The sequence below is a fragment of the Pleurodeles waltl genome, chromosome 3_1, assembly GCF_031143425.1.
Source record: "Pleurodeles waltl isolate 20211129_DDA chromosome 3_1, aPleWal1.hap1.20221129, whole genome shotgun sequence".
Lineage (NCBI taxonomy): Eukaryota > Metazoa > Chordata > Amphibia > Caudata > Salamandridae > Pleurodeles > Pleurodeles waltl.
Window position 1 is genome coordinate 264,990,591 of NC_090440.1, and position 18,411 is coordinate 265,009,001.

The following is an 18,411-nucleotide window of genomic DNA, read 5'->3' on the forward strand; positions in this document are numbered from 1 at the left end:
GGGGGAAGCAATCTCGAATCCAGGAAAACAGCAAAGGGGTCATTAAAGAAGGTAGGCGGACACGCTGAACTGAAGTCAGAAGAAATCCCAGGTTTAAGGGACGAATATGAGAAAACAGGTTGTCTGGGGGTCTGGGCAGAGGGGAGGTGCAGAATTTGTAGTGGACAAGTAAAATTAAGCACAAATCCTTCATTGCCAAACCTAAAGTTACTCCCTCACTGAGGGCATAGTCAAGGCCTTACTAGTACTGAATTGTAGTACCACCAGCTCAATGGAGCAGGATCCGAGTGAGAGACTCCCTGTTTTGCAAAACTTGGAAGGTGACAACGGGATAAGGGGGAGAGGTGGTTCCTCCTTCCCCCTGACCAGGTTGAATTCTGGAGAGAGAAACATTACGACCTTAAGTAAAGACAGTGGAGGCATGGCAGGCTTCCCCATAGGATCCGACTTTGATGTATCAGAACTGTCTAGGTCTTCAGGTCCCCTGCCTTCTTTAGAATTGACAGACAGTTAAGCCCACGCCGCTTCTACCACAAGCTCCACCTTGGATGCTTTGTTCTTAGCACTTTTGGATATTAAAAAGGTTTTTGTGGTCTCTGAGGCAAATCAAGGAGAGATAAGGGTAGCTTGTGTGGTTCTGGAAAAGAAATTCAACCTTTTGTCAAGCAGAACTCAGCCTCTTGAGGAGTCAGAAGGCACTATGAAGGAGGAACTGAGAAAGAATAAAGGAGAAATCCAACTGTTAAAAGGGAACAAGCAGGAACTACAGGAGAAATTAGAACAGTTGGAAAATAATTGCAGAAGGAATAACCGGAGAGTTCTGAATGTACCAGAGGGAGTTGAGGGAGATGACCCTAAAATGTTTTTAGCTTCTGTTATTAAGAATGCAGTCTCATTGGAAGAAAGCAAGGAAGTGATTGCAAGCAAAATCCAGAAGATCCATAGAGATCCATTCAGGAGGAATCCTAATAGTAAAAAGCCAGGCAAGATTTTGCTAAATTTTAACGTATCTCTTCAAAGAAAAGATACTGACAAAGGTGCTAAAAGTGAAATCCCTAAGAGTAGAGGACTTTTCCTTCGAGATCAGGTCTAACCTGTCTAGGGCAATGTTGAACAGGCAATGGGAGTTGGGGAAAGGATTGGAGGAATTAAAAAAACTAGGTACAGTGGCCCAACTTATATTTCCGACCCATCTTCGAGTAATGCACAATAATAAGATGCATAATATTAGGGACCATATGGCAGCAGATGATCTGTTGGTGGCAATGAAAAGTGGCAGTGTTGATAAATGAAGGGTAATCCTACGTACTGATATTCAGGCCTGGGGACCCATAGACGCTCTACAATTGGGCCAAAATCGGTACACCAATGAAAGGGGTGGTTCTCCAGGGGTCGGGTGAGGAGAGGCACGGAGGAGGGGAGTAGGTAGGCGCGGGATGGGAAGCATGTGGGGAAGAAACAGAAAAAAAACTCACACACCTCAGCTAACCAGTATCTAATTGGATAAGGTTAGTGGAAGCCAGGGAGACTGTAATAGATTAATTCAAATCTTGTCTTGGAACGTTAGTGGCTTACGGACTTAAGAGGGAAGTAGCAAGGTCTTGCAGTTTTAAATGGACTCTCCAATGCTCAGACTAATTTTACAAGAACCTCGTTTAACTAGGGAGGAAAGTATGGATCTGTTTAGATCCTAGAAATTGTTGCAATGCTTTGTTTGTACGGAGCATACCTTTAATACTAAGGAAGTCGTGATTTTTGTCAAACAGCAGGTTAATGCAATGGTGTTGGAGGTGGTGTCTGATAAATTGGCAGATGGATCATAGTCTAATTACAACTATACCATAGGAGACTCACATTGGTAGGGTTTTATGGACTGAACTGTGATGACATAGAGCCCCTTAGAATGTTTTTTACCATCTATTAGAGTTTTCCGATTTGATTACAATGGCCGGAGACTTCCATGTGGTCTTGGACAATAAACAAGATAGATCAATAAAATGTAGATCAATAGGCACCCTGAGGTCTCAGCAATATCTCAAAGGGATCATGAAAGAATTTGGGCTTTGTGATCTGTGGAGACAAAGAGCTGGTTTGAAACAGGGATTCTTTTACTGTAATCAAAATATGGTCATGCCTCCCGGATTGATTATTTTCTAGTGGAACAAGTGCTGTGTGGTTTACTTGAGGATATAGAGGATTCGGCAGCTCACTTATTGGACCACGTGGCCATGTTCTTCCTCAGGAAGTAGGTAGGAGGAAATGGACCCTATACCGCACTCTTCTATTAGACGAGGATGTCATTTTTCAACTTCAAAAAGAGACAGAGGAGTTTTTAAGGTTACCCTGGGGTCTGTCTCCATGATTATAGTTTGGGACACTTTTAAGGCTGTCATTAGGGAAGAAGATTGTGAGTCTCACCAGCCATAGGAAGAAGCAATAAAGGAATGAAATACGCCACACAGAACAAGAAAACTTATAATGTAATAGTCAATTAATGGAGAGTGCTGAGGGGGGGGATAAGCAGAGCTTGGAGAATAGGTGAAACCAGTTGAGGCAGGAGATGGAGGAAGCATTGCAAAACAGTTTTGCAAAGAGATGGGAAGCAAGCAGACTCGCTCATTTTCAAATATGGAGAACGTGCGGGAGATTATTAGCTTGGAAGAACAAGAGAGAGCAAGTGTGTAACTGCATTAAGGAGATTGTGTCTGATCAGTTGGTGGTTAAGCTTACAAACTCAGAGGATATAGAGAATGCTGTTCAGAGGGCCTTGCTCTCCCCGATCTGCAACATTATCCATGGGCATTCCAACTCCAAAATGCCAGAATGCTTTTCAACTTCCCAGATGCTTCAGTGATTGGAGTTATGTTTTACACTTTGGTAGGCACTGCGAAAGTGGCAGCAAAACATTTTCTATTTAAATTTGGCGACCCAAAATTCTTCAAAGAGGTGAAATTAAAAATACTACAAGATGAGGCAAAGGTTTGGTACAAAGTGAGGCAAGTAGCAATATAGTAAGTGGGCCCCTGTTTGGTATTCCCCTGGCACCCCTGAGTGCTTGGGTGATGTATTTGTGGTGCCACTTAGGAGGGCGGGCATAGAGTACTCGTGGCACCTTTTTAGAGATGGATACCTACTGTCCTGGGGAGAACTAATGGAGCTAACAGGGGGAACCTCTCCAGTTTGAAGTATGATCAGCTGAAAGGCTGGGCACAGGGGATCAGTGCAAGTCTGGGATCAGCGGGTGAGCTGGTGGACAATTCACTAAGAGACCTCTGCTCGAAGAAGGTATCAATCTGGTATTGGTACATTTTAGATATATTGGACGGTGACTTTAAGTTACCAATAGCTCTCTGGGCTGAAAGTATGCCTCCGCTGCAGCTACAAGATAGATGGCAAGTATCAATGCACACTCTGTTCTGTGTAGTAAAGCCTGCCCCTTTGACGAGAAATCATCTTTTCACCTTACATAAAGCCTATCTCTTGCCTTATAAACTTTCTAAGATGATGACGGGAGAAGTGGTCAAATGTGCAAAATGTGGTCTGCAGAGAACATCAGACATTCATTTGTTCATGGAGTGCCTAGTAATATATTGCCTCTTGGAAGAGGTTTATAAAACCGACTCAAGTATTTTGAATCAAAAAATCTTGATAAGCCTCCCCTTAATAATTTTTGGGCTACTTGAGGAATGGGAAGAAAGGAGCAGAGATGTGAAGAATGTGCTTTTCTACTCGATACTTCTGGCTAGAAGAAACATTTTCTGGAAATGGGTGACAGAGTCACCCTCCATGCACTCTGAGTGGCTTAACGCTCTTTTTCAAACATCAAAGATGTGGTGGAAAGTTCTAGGAAAAAAAAAGAAAAAATAATGGTCACTATTGGTAGAATGAAGGGGATATCAAGGATGATGCACTAATTGGGCCTGCTCACTATACTTTAGTTCAATGCTTATACTACTCTCTGCCTCTAGAGGATTGTTTAAGTGAGAGAGACTCTGGTGGTCATTCCAACATTGGCGGTAAAAGGTGCATACCGCTGTCAGAAGACCGCCAACATACCGCCGCGGCCACTGTAAACCGCCACGGTCATTCTGACCCACAACACGGAAACCGCCAAAATACCCACCCACAAAAGTCCGCCACACCAAAGGCCAGCGAGAAACTGGCGATAACCAAACCGACACCGTCACGCCAACAGAAATACGCCCACACTATCACGACCCACGAATCCACGCGGTGGTCTCTCAAATGCAGTATTCCATTGCCGGTACACACCGCCGCGCTCAAAATACACACACACTTACAAAACACAGCCACATTGGACAATTCCAAATACACACACCTGATACACATACGCACACCACTCCCACACACCCAATTAAATATAAAACACACACCCACATCATCCACAAACCCCCACTCCAAAAAAATCGGGACCACGCACAGAGAAATAGAGAACCGAGCAGCCAGACGCGCATATTACCATCACCCAGCACTATTACCACGCACTTCACACAACACACCAATACACATCACCACACTTAGCACCACACAATCCCCCCCACACATCACCTACACCACCCCATGGCACCGCAAAGACACCCCAGGTTTTCTGAGGAGGAACTCAGGGTCATGCCAGGAAGATGGAGCTATGGAGCAGAATAGTCTAAAGGGTCAATGCTGTGGGACAGCACCCAAGAAATCAGGATGACATCAGGAAGCGGTGGAACGACCTACGGGGGAAGGTGCGTTCCGTGGTATCCAGACACCGCATTGCAGTGCAGAGGACTGGCGGCGGACCCCACCTCCTCCCCCAGAATTTACAACATGGGAGGAGCAGGTCTTGGCGATCCTTCATCCTGAGGGCCTCGGCGGAGTATCTGGAGGAATGGACTCTGGTAAGTCTCATCTTCACTACTTCATCCCCCCCACCCCACCAGCATGCCAACTCATACCCCCACCCTCACCCTCACCCCCATCACTCCTACTCCTTGCAAATGTCTCACCATCACAACCCACCCATCCCAACACCAAGCCCTGCATGCGACCACAAAGCATGGACACCCATCACCAAAGCATGCCCAGTGCACATACCCATCCCCCCCAAACCACTGTCACAAAAGCCCCCACACAGGAATGCAAGCACTGGGGTACCCGGGCACCCAGCCATTGCACACCATGCCACACACAGATGCAATAATCATGGTTTTATACCCCTGCAGGACCCCAACGCAACGTCACTGCGCAGGAGGGTCCACAAATGTCCACTCCACCCCCAGAAGAGGCCCACATTGATGACAGCAGCTCTGTCAACCTGGATCTAGATGACCAGCCCGGCCCATCGGGGACCTCGGGACAGTCGGTTCCCCTCAGACAGCCACAGGCCACAGCAGACCTTCCCCCCTCTGGGAACACCAGCACAGCACTCACCCAGCGGGCCCATACCTCTGTCCCCAGGACACGTTAATCAGCGGTGTCTCCACCACTACAGGGCACCCAGGTTAACCCACCACCCCAACAACAACAGGGACCTGGGGGCAGTGGTAGTGGGCACAAGGTCCAGGGGACAGAGGCCCAGGGAAACAGATGAACTGGGAGGGCTGCTGTGCAACAGGGGGGGGACAGGCCCAGGGAAACCACTCTCCATGAGGCCCTCTCCAACATCATGGGAGCGTACCATCATTCCCAGGAGACGATGGCGACGGTACTGGCCAGGTTTCAAGAGACCAAGCGCCTGCAGGAGGACCAGTATTTGGGGTTCAGGGAGGAACTACGAACCATCAGTTCCGCCCTGGGCACCATCGTAGGGGTTCTGAATCTGGTAGTCACCACATTGCGGGACACTGTGGCACCACAAAGGGCCCCTGACACTAGCATGGACCAAGAACTGCCTACCACCTCCGCCGGCGCTAGTGGACAGGAGGCCCCGCCACAGGACCAACAGGCCACCAGCACCCCAGCCCCTGCAGAAGGAAAACCACCTCGCAAGCGGTCCCTGAGATCCAGGAAGAAGACAGGGTAAGATGCCAAGACCCCCGCCAGGAAAGGATACCACCCTGATTGTCATCCCACTGTCCCACATTGTCACACTGTCCATCCTTAAACTGCCCCAGCTCCACTTTCCACAGGCATTTGGACAATGCACCTGTGATACTAATAGTCTGGACTCTGCCATGGACATTCCTCCACCATCACCCCTCACCAATTTGCAACCACCCTCCAATATAGAGCACTTTAATAAACCCAGTTATTGCACAAAACAATCAGGAGTCTGGCTGTGATTTTGAACAAATGTATTAGACATTACCGTGCCAAAATGCTTATTTACATTGTGATGCCAACATACCAATGTCACACAGCTGTAGTCCATGGGGAAACAAAGCAGATGTCACACAGGGGGGCCCACATCTCTGAAATCGGAAGGGAAAGTCACAACTCAGTTACCATACACTGGGTGAAAACAACAGAGAGTAGAGAGGTAGTAGTGTTTAAGTACATGTAGTATGCCGGTGTGTATTCTTACCTGTATGTCATTGGAAATATTGCTGTATTACTGTGTTCCTGTTGTCTATGTCGTCTTCTTCGGCTTCCTCGTCTTCACTCTCCACGGGCTCCACAGCTGCTACAACACCACCATCTGGACCATCCTCCTGCAGAAAAGGCACCTGTCGTCGCAAAGCCAGGTTGTGAAGCATACAGCAGGCCACGATGATGTGGCACACCTTCTTTGGTGAGTAGAATAGGGATCCACCTGTCATATGGAGGCAGCGGAACCTGGCCTTCAGGAGGGCGAAGGTCCGCTCGATCACCCTCCTAGTTTGCCCATGGGCCTCATTGTAGCGTTCCTCTGCCCTTGTCCTGGGATTCCTCACTGGGGTCAGTAGCCATGACAGGTTGGGGTAACCAGAGTCACCAATTAGCCACACACGGTGCCTCTGGAGTTGCCCCATCACGTAAGGGATGCTGCTATTCCGCGTGATGTACGCGTCATGCACTGAGCCATGGAACTTGGCATTAACATGGGAGATGTACTGGTCTGCCAAACATACCATCTGGACATTCATGGAATGATAACTCTTCCGGTTTCTGTACACCTGTTCACTCCTGTGGGGGGGGGACCAAAGCCACATGGGTCCCATCAATGGCACCTATGATGTTGGGGATATGTCCAAGGGCATAGAAATCACCCTTCACTGTAGGCAAATCCCCCACCTCAGGGAAAACGATGTAGCTCTGCATGTGTTTCAGCAGGGCAGACAACACTCTGGACAACACCTTGGAAAACATAGGCTGGGACATCCCTGATGATATGGCCACTGTTGTTTGAAATGACCCACTTACTAGGAAATGGAGCACTGACAGCACCTGCACTTGAGGGGGGATTCCTGTGGGTCGGCGGATAGCTGACATCAGCTCTGGCTCCAGCTGGGCACACAGTTCCTGAATAGTGGCACGGTCAAGCCTGTCAGTATGACAGGTCCACCAGCGGTCTGTACACCGGAGGATGCCTCCATCTCCTCCCATGTCCCAGCGGACGGTGCCTATGAAGGACAACAGCGAGCACAGAGTCAATCAACCCACAGGTACGTAACCACAGCTTGCACAGAACACGATTCTTAATCCATAGAATGGCTTGTATGAGTGTTGATGCAAGGCCTAGCTATGTGTGACGCAGTAAAAAGTAAGCCATGTGGGCCCATGAAATGGCGGCTGCCTGACCTGTAAAGTGCGACAATGGGATGTGAGGTAACTGCGCTGGCGTTGTACACCGTGGCGGTAGGCGGTCGAAGACCGCAGCGCAATGCAGCATTGGTTAACATTGAACCCTATAGGTCTCAGGAGCCAATGACGATGTGCGCCGGCGGTAGCGGTACGCACCGCCGTGGACGTGACCGCCATTTTCTATCTGCTTAATCACTCGATACCTAATCTTCGACAGGAGAGGACCTACACTGCAAGTGCTGCTGTGAACTCGGTCTGGAAGAGACAATGGCTCATGCGACTGGGGAAAGGGCCCCTGCCTTCACTGCGGAGGAGTTGGATACACTTGTGGATGGGGTCCTCCCCCAGTACGCGCTACTCTACAGTCCTCCAGACAAACAGGTAAATACACTGGGAGCATGCTGTATGGGCTATGCCTGTGTTGAGTGGGGTGGATGAAAGATGGGGGGTGGGGAGCGATTGAGGCATGCATCATACGACGGTGAGAGCATGTGCCACATGGCAAGGGTAGGGATGGGGGGCCACTCACATTGAGGGTGCGGAAGGTAATGACTATTCTTCTCCCGCTGTACATTTCATATAGGTCAGCACCCACCAGAAGATCGATATTTGGCGTGCCATCGCCAAGGACGTCTGGACCCTGGGGGTCCACCACAGACGGGACACCCACTGCCGGAAGAGATGGGAGGACATCCGCCGCTGGAGCAGGAAGACGACGGAGGCTCAGCTGGGGATGGCCTCCCAACGTGGGAGGGGTGCCAGTCGGACTTTGACCCCCCTGATGTCCCGGATCCTGGCGGTGGCCTACCCCGATTTGGATGGGCGCGTGAGGGCATCACAGCAGACACAAGGGGGTGAGTACACTCTCATTCTGCTGACTTTGCGTGCAGTGGAGGTGTCTGGGTGGGGGAGGAGGGCTGTGGGTATCCCTAGGCCAGGGCGATTTCTGTAGGCTAGGCCTCTCCGTAAGGCATGGCCCTGTGCCCCCGCCCCCCACCTCTGTAGAGTGCCAAGTACAGCTATTCATGGCCCTGTGTCATCTATGTGTGCAGATATCGTCCATAGGCTTGTAGGCCATGTCCCAGGGATTGAGTAGTCGACCCCAAGTGCACGGCGTAGTGCAGGGGGCTTCTGTGTCTGTCCTGTCCGCCAACGGTGTCGCCAATGCATGCACTCAACATGTCTATATACTGTCCCCCCCCTTTTTTGTGGTCTTCCTGTTCATGTGTGCATTAGCATCATCAGGCAGAGGAGAAGTGGCATCGGAGCACGAGGGAGCTGCATCCCACATGGCCATGGAGGGCCACACAATGGACTCCGAATTCACCAGTGGGACGGAGGGCGAGGGGAGCTCCACAGCGGGGACTCGGGCAGACATCAGTGACACCGACTCGTCCTCTGAAGGGAGCTCCCTTGTGGTGACGGCAACATCTGTGCCCCCCGCAACAACAGGTACAGCCGCCACCCACAGCACCAGCACCGCCCTCCCAGCAGCCCCTCAGCGTTTGGCCCGTGCCCGCTCACCCAGGAAGGTGGGCATCTCCTTTGCCCCAGGCACCCCAGGCCCTGCCCCAGTCACCCCTGCTGCCCTCAGTGAGGAGGTCATTGACCTCCTGAGGTCGCTCACTGTTGGGCAGTCTACCATTTTGAATGCCATCCAGGGTGTAGAAAGGGAGGTGCACCAGAGTAATGCATACCTGGAGGGCATTCATTCTGGACAGGCGGCCCTTCAGCGATCGTTCCAGACTCTGGCCTCGGCACTGAGGGCAGCCATTGTCCCTGTCTCTAGCCTCCCCCTCCAACTTCCTCCACTCATACCCTATCACCTGTACCTCTGCCTATCCCAGACACACCATCAGACCAGCCTGCACACACCTCAACACCCAAGGGAAGCTCAGCCAGACATAAGCATCACACATCCCACAGGCAGTCACACAAGCAACATCCACATACAGACATACCAACACCCACTGCCTCCACTGTGTCCCCCTCCTCCACGTCTCCCTCCTCCCTCCCTGTCAAATCTCCGTTCACACCTGCATGCACAACATCTTCAGCCACTACGTCCCTCAGCAGCACACACACCAGAACACCCCACACACGTGCAGTCACCACCCCCACTGCCATTTACACGTCCCCTGTGTCCTCTCCCAGTGTGTCTGTGCCCCCCCCTTCCAAGATACACAAACGCAGGCAGCCACCCACTCAACAGCCATCCACCTCACGACAGCCTCCAGCCCAAGCACCAGCACCCAAAGCCACCAGACTTACAACTCCTACAACCACAACCTCTTCCTCCACTCCCATACCCACTACACCTACCCGTCCCACTGCTCCCAAAACATTTTTCCTGTCAAAACTCAACCTCTTTCCACCGACTCCCCCACCCCGTCCATGTCATAGGACTACAGTCAGCACCTCAGCCACGACAAAATCGGCCCCTGTCATCACAGTCTGCCATGGACAGTGGAGTGCCCCACCCACCAGGGCAGCCAGTTTGGTGCAAAGCCAAGGCACGAGCAGCCCACCCCCGGAGAAACATCTCAAGATAGGCAGTGGCCGGCGGGAGAGGGTGAAAACACCAGGGACTAAAACCCCTACCAGGGCTCCGGCAGGGAGTGTGGAGACAGCTGGCACACCGCCCAAGGTGGGGAAGGGCCACAGACGATCAGGGAAGGCTGGAAAGGGCAGCACGCCCAACAACACCGCCATCAGCCCAGCTGGCCAGGAGGGCCCGCCAGCCCCATTCCAGGTGGGCAGGAGGCCACCAACAGCCCCGGCACAGCTGCCCAGGAGGGCCCGCCAGCCACAGGACAGATGGGCAGGAGGGCCCCGCCAGCCACAGGACAGGAGGCAAATGAGCACCCCGCCATGGCCGGATGGCCGGGACCGCTGAACTGGGCACCGCCGTCTCAAGCACCGCCGCACTGGGCCCTTCATCTCAAGCACCCCTGAACTGGGCACCGCCGCCTCAAGCACCGCTGCACTGGGCCCTTCATCCCAAGCACCGCTGAACTGGACACGGCCTCCTCAAGCACCGCTGCACTGGGCCATTCATCTCAAGCACCGCTGCACTGGGCCCTTCATCTCAAGCACAGCTGAACTGGGCACCGCCGTCTCAAGCACCGCTGCACTGGGCCCTTCATCTCAAGCACCACTGAACTGGGCACCGCCGTCTCAAGCACCGCTGCACTGGGCCCTTCATCTCAAGCACCGCTGCACTGGGCCCTTCATCTCAAGCACCGCTGAACTGGGCACCGCCGTCTCAAGCACCGCTGCACTGGGCCCTTCATCTCAAGCACCGCTGCACTGGGCCCTTCATCTCAAGCACCGCTGAACTGGGCACCGCCGTCTCAAGCACCGCTGCACTGGGCCCTTCATCTCAAGCACCGCTGAACTGGGCACCGCCGCCTCAAGCACCGCTGCAGTGGGCCCTTCATCTCAAGCACCGCTGAACTGGGCACCGCCGCCTCAAGCACCGCTACACTGGGCCCTTCATCTCAAGCACCGCTGAACTGGGCACCGCCGCCTCAAGCACCGCTGCACTGGGCCCTTCATCTCAAGCACCGCTGAACTGGGCACCGCCGCCTCAAGCACCGCTGCACTGGGCCCTTCATCTCAAGCACCGCTGAACTGGGCACCGCCGTCTCAAGCACCGCTGCACTGGGCCCTTCATCTCAAGCACCGCTGAACTGGGCACCGCCGTCTCAAGCACCGCTGCACTGGGCCCTTCATCTCAAGCACCGCTGCACTGGGCCCTTCATCTCAAGCACCGCTGAACTGGGCACCGCCGTCTCAAGCACCGCTGCACTGGGCCCTTCATCTCAAGCACCGCTGAACTGGGCACCGCTATCTCAAGCACCGATGCACTGGCCCTTCATCTCAAGCACCGCTGAACTGGGCACCGCCGTCTCAAGCACCGCTGCACTGGGCCCTTCATCTCAAGCACCGCTGCACTGGGCCCTTCATCTCAAGCACCGCTGAACTGGGCACCGCCGTCTCAAGCACCGCTGCACTGGGCCCTTCATCTCAAGCACCGCTGAACTGGGCACCTCCGTCTCAAGCACCGCTGCACTGGGCCCTTCATCTCAAGCACTGCTGAACTGGGCACCACCGTTTCAAGCACCGCTGCACTGGGCCCTTCATCTCAAGCACCGCTGAACTGGGCACCGCCGTCTCAAGCACCGCTGCACTGGGCCCTTCATCTCAAGCACCGCTGAACTGGGCACCGCCGTCTCAAGCACCGCTGTACTGGGCCCTTCATCTCAAGCACCGCTGAACTGGGCACCGCTGTCTCAAGCACCGCTGAACTGGGCACCGCCGTCTCAAGCACCGCTGCACTGGGCACTCCATCTCAAGCACCGCTGAACTGGGCACCGCCGTCTCAAGCACAGCTGGACTGGCCACTCCATCGCAGGCACCGCTGGCCCATGAGCGGCAGGGGCTGGGCCGCATCTGTGTCGGGCAGGGCTGCACAAGGCACTCTGGGCACCAGGCCCCCTCCAGAACCAGTGGAGACTGTTATCCACTTTTGAGACTGTGGCTTTGCACTCCCCAGAATTGAGCAATGGGCAGCCCACCCACTGTATAGACTTGTGAGACTGTGGCTTTGCACTCCCCAGGATTGAACAGTGGGCATGGGCGCCCCTCATGGATCTGGCGTTGTGCACTCATCTGGCTGAGGTGCCCCCCTTCCCTTCCCCCTGAGGTGCCTGTAGTTATGCTATCTGATGCCCCTGCAGTGTTCTCTCCGTTAGAGTCAGGTATCCTGTGTGGGCTTTGCCCATGTGATTTGGGCCCAGTGGTCCACGGACAATGCCTTCTAAAATGCTCGGACTTGTACATTTCTGTATATAAGAGTTTTTGATGTGTATATATATTTTTTGGCAGTATTGCAATATATTTCAATGTTTAAAATCATTTCCTTTTGTCTTTGCATTCTTCCAGGGGGTTTGGGGGGTGTAACTGTGATGTATTGCCATGCATTGATGTGTGTGTTGTAGTGGGTGAGAGTGGGGGTGGGTGGGGGTGGGTGTGTCGCATATGTGTGTCCCCGTAATTTTTTGCCTCCCCCCTCCCCTGTGTCGTAGGTGCAGTACTCACCGTTGTCTTCTGCGCTGGCGTTCGTGCTCCTGGTAGAGGAGCAGGAAGACTATCGTTGGGAGTATGTGGAGTTCGGGTTCCATGCTGTCCTGATTCCTCATGGGGTGTATGGAGGTGAGCGTTTTCCCTTCAAAATGGCTGTTTCCGCCGTGTTTTTATCGGCGGGGCTACCGCCCCGGAAAAGGTGGCGGATTGGTAGGTTGTGATACTGTGGGCGGTACATTGACTCCCGCCTGTCTGTTGGCGGTGACTGCCGCGCGGTGTGTTAAAGTGGCGGTCTCTGTTGGCGGTTACCGCCTCGGTCGGAATTCCATTTTTTTTACCGCCAGCCTGTTGGCGGTTTTGCCGCCGCTTTAACACCGACCGCCAGGGTTGGAATGACCACCAAAATGTGTTTCCAAGAGATACATTACACATTTTAAGACCAGCATGAGTTCTTACTGCAGTCCTCTTTATTTCATCAATGGGCTCTTAATTCTGGTGTTTTAGGGGCAGTGTATTTATGCAGTTCTCTTGATCCACATATATACCAGCGACCTGCTATGAGTTGCTGTCTGTCTCCAATGGTGAATTATATTTATTTTTGTGTGCACCGACCATTGTCTGGAGAAGTCTCTGGAATACCTGTTGACCCCCTTTTAATGTATGATAGTCAATAGGCTTATTTAGTGTTTGATTGGTGTGCGGTCTCCCCTAGCATTCCCCCCACTACTGACTAGAATATCTGAACAATTCTGTACATCTACATCATATGCAAAACGGCCCTTCCTCCACAAGACATCTACTACATGATGGAAACAATTCATACCCATCTGACACAACCATTGTCTAATGCAATATATTTGGTGCAGGTAGTTCAATTGAATTAACTAGTGCCTGAGGGTTATACCATAATTTGTTTTTGGGCCATGAGTGATGGTTGACATTCACCATTTTGCAGAGACCCCAAAACTAGCCTTGCAACCTCTTCAGAGGGCCTGAAACATGGCAGGGATGTTAATACCCAAGGATCTTTACACAGTTGAATTTTTCATTATTGGGAATGTGAGTGTGATCACTTTTGCCTCTAAAGGTATGTGTTTGATAAGGGACCTACATTTGAGATGAATGGATTGAAGATGCGTTGAAGTTGAAGACATTGATAAAACTGGGTTCAGGGTAGCCGAATTTCTCATGGAGGTCTCCAAAACTATCAGCACAATTGATGATCAAATACTGCCTCAAATGATTCTAATCTGGTCCCAGCTTTCAAATCCCTGGAGGGATGATACCTATTGAAGCCTTAGTGGGGGCGCCCCAGTCAGTGTTTTGACCATATAGGGTGTCATTCTAAACCTGGCGGTAAAAACCGCCAGGGCGAATGACCGCGGTAGCACCGCCAACAGGCTGGCGGTGCACCGCTGGGCATTCTGACCGCGGCGGTTCAGCCGCGGCCAGAAACGGAAAGTCGGCGGTGTACCGCCGACTTTCCGCTGCCCTTGAGAATCCTCCATGGCGGCGGAGCGCGCTCCGCCGCCATGGGGATTCTGACACCCCCTACCGCCATCCTGTTCCTGGCGGTTCTCCCGCTGGGAACAGGATGGCGGTAGGGGGTGCCGCGGGGCCCCCGTAAGAGGGCCCCAAAAAGAATTTCAGTGTCTGCCTAGCAGACACTGAAATTCGCGACGGGTGCAACTGCACCCGTCGCACCTTCCCACTCCGCCGGCTCAATTCTGAGCCGGCGTCCTCGTGGGAAGGGTGTTTCCCGCTGGGCTGGCGGGCTTACTTTCGGCGGTCGCCCGCCAGCCCAGTGGGAAACCCAGAATGACGCGGTACGGTCTTCTGGCGGTTCCCGCTTGGCGGGCGGCGGTGGCAGGGTCTTGTTCCATACACTGAGCACTATTTTGGTCACTGGGGGAAGGTTCCCAGAGGAATGTCCACCAGACAATAGATGTTGCGTTGAAGTGTTACGCATTGCCTATAGCACTGTTCAGTAAGCTGGAATAAAGCCTTGACCATTATCCCAGTTGCTGGCAGCAATCAAATAAAATGGGATGCTGACTAGTCCAGGTCCCTGCTATTCCCAGGCCCCTATTGAATGTTGGTATATGGAACTTCCCGATGGACACTTATTGCACTCCATTTTCTCTCAAGAACACAGTTGAGATGGAGGCAATTTCTTGACAAAGTAGGGAAAGACTTTTGAATGGGATGTTTTGCAAAGTCTAGTAAGCCTTTAATGATGCTACAACCCTATCCAGTGCTAACGTCCCCAGCAAAAATATAAGGAGGTGCTTCAGGCTCTGCGACAGGGAGGCCTGACCACCAATGCTAGTAAGTGCCAGATTGGGCAGGGTTCCGTGGTGTACTTGGGACACCTAATAGGTGGTGGCAAGGTGCAGCCACTCCAGGCCAAGATTGAAACTATCAAGGCCTAGCAACCACCTAGAACATAGACTGAAGTGAGAGCCTTTTTAGGCCTCACTGGATACTACCGCAGATTTGTCATGGGCTATGGTACCATTGCGTCACCCTTGATGGAACTCACTTCCAAGAAGCAACCTAGGTTGGTCAATTGGACAGAGGCCTGTCAGAAAGCCTTTGATTCTCCAAAGGAAGCCATGTGCAAGGCCCCTTTGCTCAAGGCCCCTGACTTGTCCCAGAATTTATTATGCAGACAGATGCTTCAGAGCATGGCATACGGGCTGTTCTAGCACAGCTAAATGAGGAGGGCTCAGATCAACCAGTAGCCTTTGTTGGCAGGAGGCTATTACCGCGGGAACAGAGGTGGAGTGCTATTGAGAGAGAAGCATTTGCTGTGGTCTGGGCACTGAAGAAGCTAAGACCCTACGTGTTTGGGACTCACTTCCGGGTTCAGACAGACCACAGGCCCCTCAGATGGCTCATGCAGATGAGGGGTGAGAATCCTAAACTCTTGATGTGGTCCATTTCCCTACAGGGGATGGACTTTAAGTTGGAGCATCTCCCGGGGATTGACCACGTCAACGCTGATGGTCTCGCCAGATACTTCTGCCTTAGCGATGAGAGCTCCCAGGAGGTTGGGTAGCTCCCCCCACTTTCAGCTGGGGGGAACACATGTTAGACCTGACAGCTCTAGGGTGGTCACCCCTAACTTTTTGCCTGTCTCCCTCCACTTTTTGGACACTGTTTTTGGTGGTTTTTAGACTCTGCCCACTTTACCACTGCTAACCAGTGCTGAGCTGCATATGCTCTATTTCTTTAAACATGGTAAAATTGGATCATACCCAATTGGACTATTTAATTTACTTATAAGTCCCTAGTAGTGTGCACTATTTGTTCTCAGGGCCTGTAGATTAAATGTTACTAGTGGGCCTGCAGCACTGATTGTGCCACCCACTTAAGTAGCCCCTTAACTTTGTCTCAGGCCTGCCATTGCAAGGCCTGTGTGTGCAGTTTCACAGCCAATTTGACTTGGCATTTAAAAGTATTTGCCAGGCCTAAAACTCCCGTTTTTTCTACATATAAGACACCCCTAAGGTATGCCCTAGGTAACCCATAGGGCAGGATGCTGTGTAGGCAAAAAGCAGGACATATGCCTATGTAGTTTACATGGCCTGGTAGTGTAAAACTCCTAAATTCATTTTTACACTGCTTTGAGGCCTGATCCCTTCATAGACTAACATTGGGGCTGCGTTCCTACATTGTTTGAGTGGTAGCTGCTGATCTGAAAGGAGTAGGAAGGTCATATTTAGTATGGCCAAAATGGTGATATAAAATCCTGCTGACTGGTGAAGTTGGAATTAATATTACTATTTTAGAAATGCCACTTTTAGAAAGTGAGCATTTCTCTGCACTTAAATCTTTCTGTGCCTTACAATCCACGTCTGGCTGGGTTTAGTTGACAGCTCCTTGTGCATTCACTCAGACACACCCCAAACACAGGATACTCACCCTCATGTGCATACATCTGCATTTTGAATGGGTCTTTCTGGGCTGGGAGGGTGGAGGGCCTGCTCTCACACAAAGGACTGCCACACCCCCTACTGGGACCCTGGCAGACAGGATTGAACTAAAAGGGAACCTGGTGCACATCTAAGCCACTCTTTGAAGTCTCCCCCACTTCAAAGGCACATTTGGGTATATAAACAGGGCCTCTGCCCCTTCCAAAACAGACACTTCCTGGAGAAGACAACTGGACCTAGAATCTGCATCCTACCAAGTGGTACTGCCTGGCTGCCCAAAGGACTCACCTGACTGCTTTCTGTGAAGGACTGTTGCCTTGCTGTTTGCCTGCTGCCTTGCTGCTCTCTGGCTGTGGTGAAAAAGTGCTCTCCAAGGGCTTGGATACAGCTTGCCCCCTGTTCCCTGAAGTCTCAGGACCAAAAAGACTTCTCTCTTGCAACTGGACTCCTTGTGCGGGGAAAATTCAATGCACAGCTTGCTAAAACTGATGCACAGCCTTCCCCACGGTGAGAAACTCACTGCACGCCGAACTGGAATGACGCAGTGTGACTTTGCACGGAGAAGATCGACATGGCGCCTGCGTTGCGACCGGAACTTTGACGCACAGCTCACCGGATCGACGAACAGCCGACCTGGGACGACGCAGCCCGAATTCCAGAGGGGAAATCGACACAACACCTGCCATGCGGGGGAAAATTCCATGCAACGCCCACCAGATCTACACAGCGCTTGTGACTTCAGTCTGCAAGCCCAGGATTCCACACACAGACCCCGGGGCATCTGAAAACCCCTCAACCAGAAGATGATTCACGAGCGAGCGCTGGAAATCGACGCACAGGCCTCCCTGCGTGGAAACTAAATGACGCACCGCCGTGTGCAGCCTTAGAAATCATCACACACCCCTTTTTTTCCACGCTTCTCCTTCTCTGCAGCCCTTTGTGGAGATTTTTCACGCGAACCAGGTACTTTGTGCTTGAAAAAGACTTTGGGGGTCATTCTGAGCTTGACGGGCGGCGGGAGCCGCCCGCCAAGCGGGAACCGCCAGAATACCGCTGTGCGGTCAAAAGACCGCCGCGGTTATTCTGAGTTTCCCACTGGGCTGGCAGGCGACCGCCAGAAAGCCGCCCGCCAGCCCAGCGGGAAACCCCCTTCCATGAGGATGCCGGCTCCGAATGGAGCCGGCGGAGTGGAAGGGGTGCGACGGGTGCAGTTGCACCCATCGCGATTTTCAGTGTCTGCTTGGCAGACACTGAAAATCTTGGTGGGGCCCCCAGGGGCCCCGCGACACCCGTTACCGCCAGCCAGGTTCTGGCGGTCAAAACCGCCAGAGCCAGGCTGGCAGTAAGGGGGTCGGAATGACAGGCAGCGCCGCCATGGAGGATTCCCCAGGGCAGCGGGAAACCGGCGGGACACCGCCGGTTTTCCGTTTCTGACCGCGGCTGTACCGCCGCGGTCAGAATGCCCATGGGAGCACCGCCAGCCTGTTGGCGGTGCTCCCGCGGTCGTTGGCCCTGGCGGTCATGACCCCCTTTGTTTGCTTTAAAAAGACTTTAGACACTTTCTATCACTTTTCAGTGATATCTGTACATTTACTATTTGCATCTTTGATCGTTTTGACCTGCAAATATCCAGATAAACATTATATATTTTTCTAAACACTGTGTG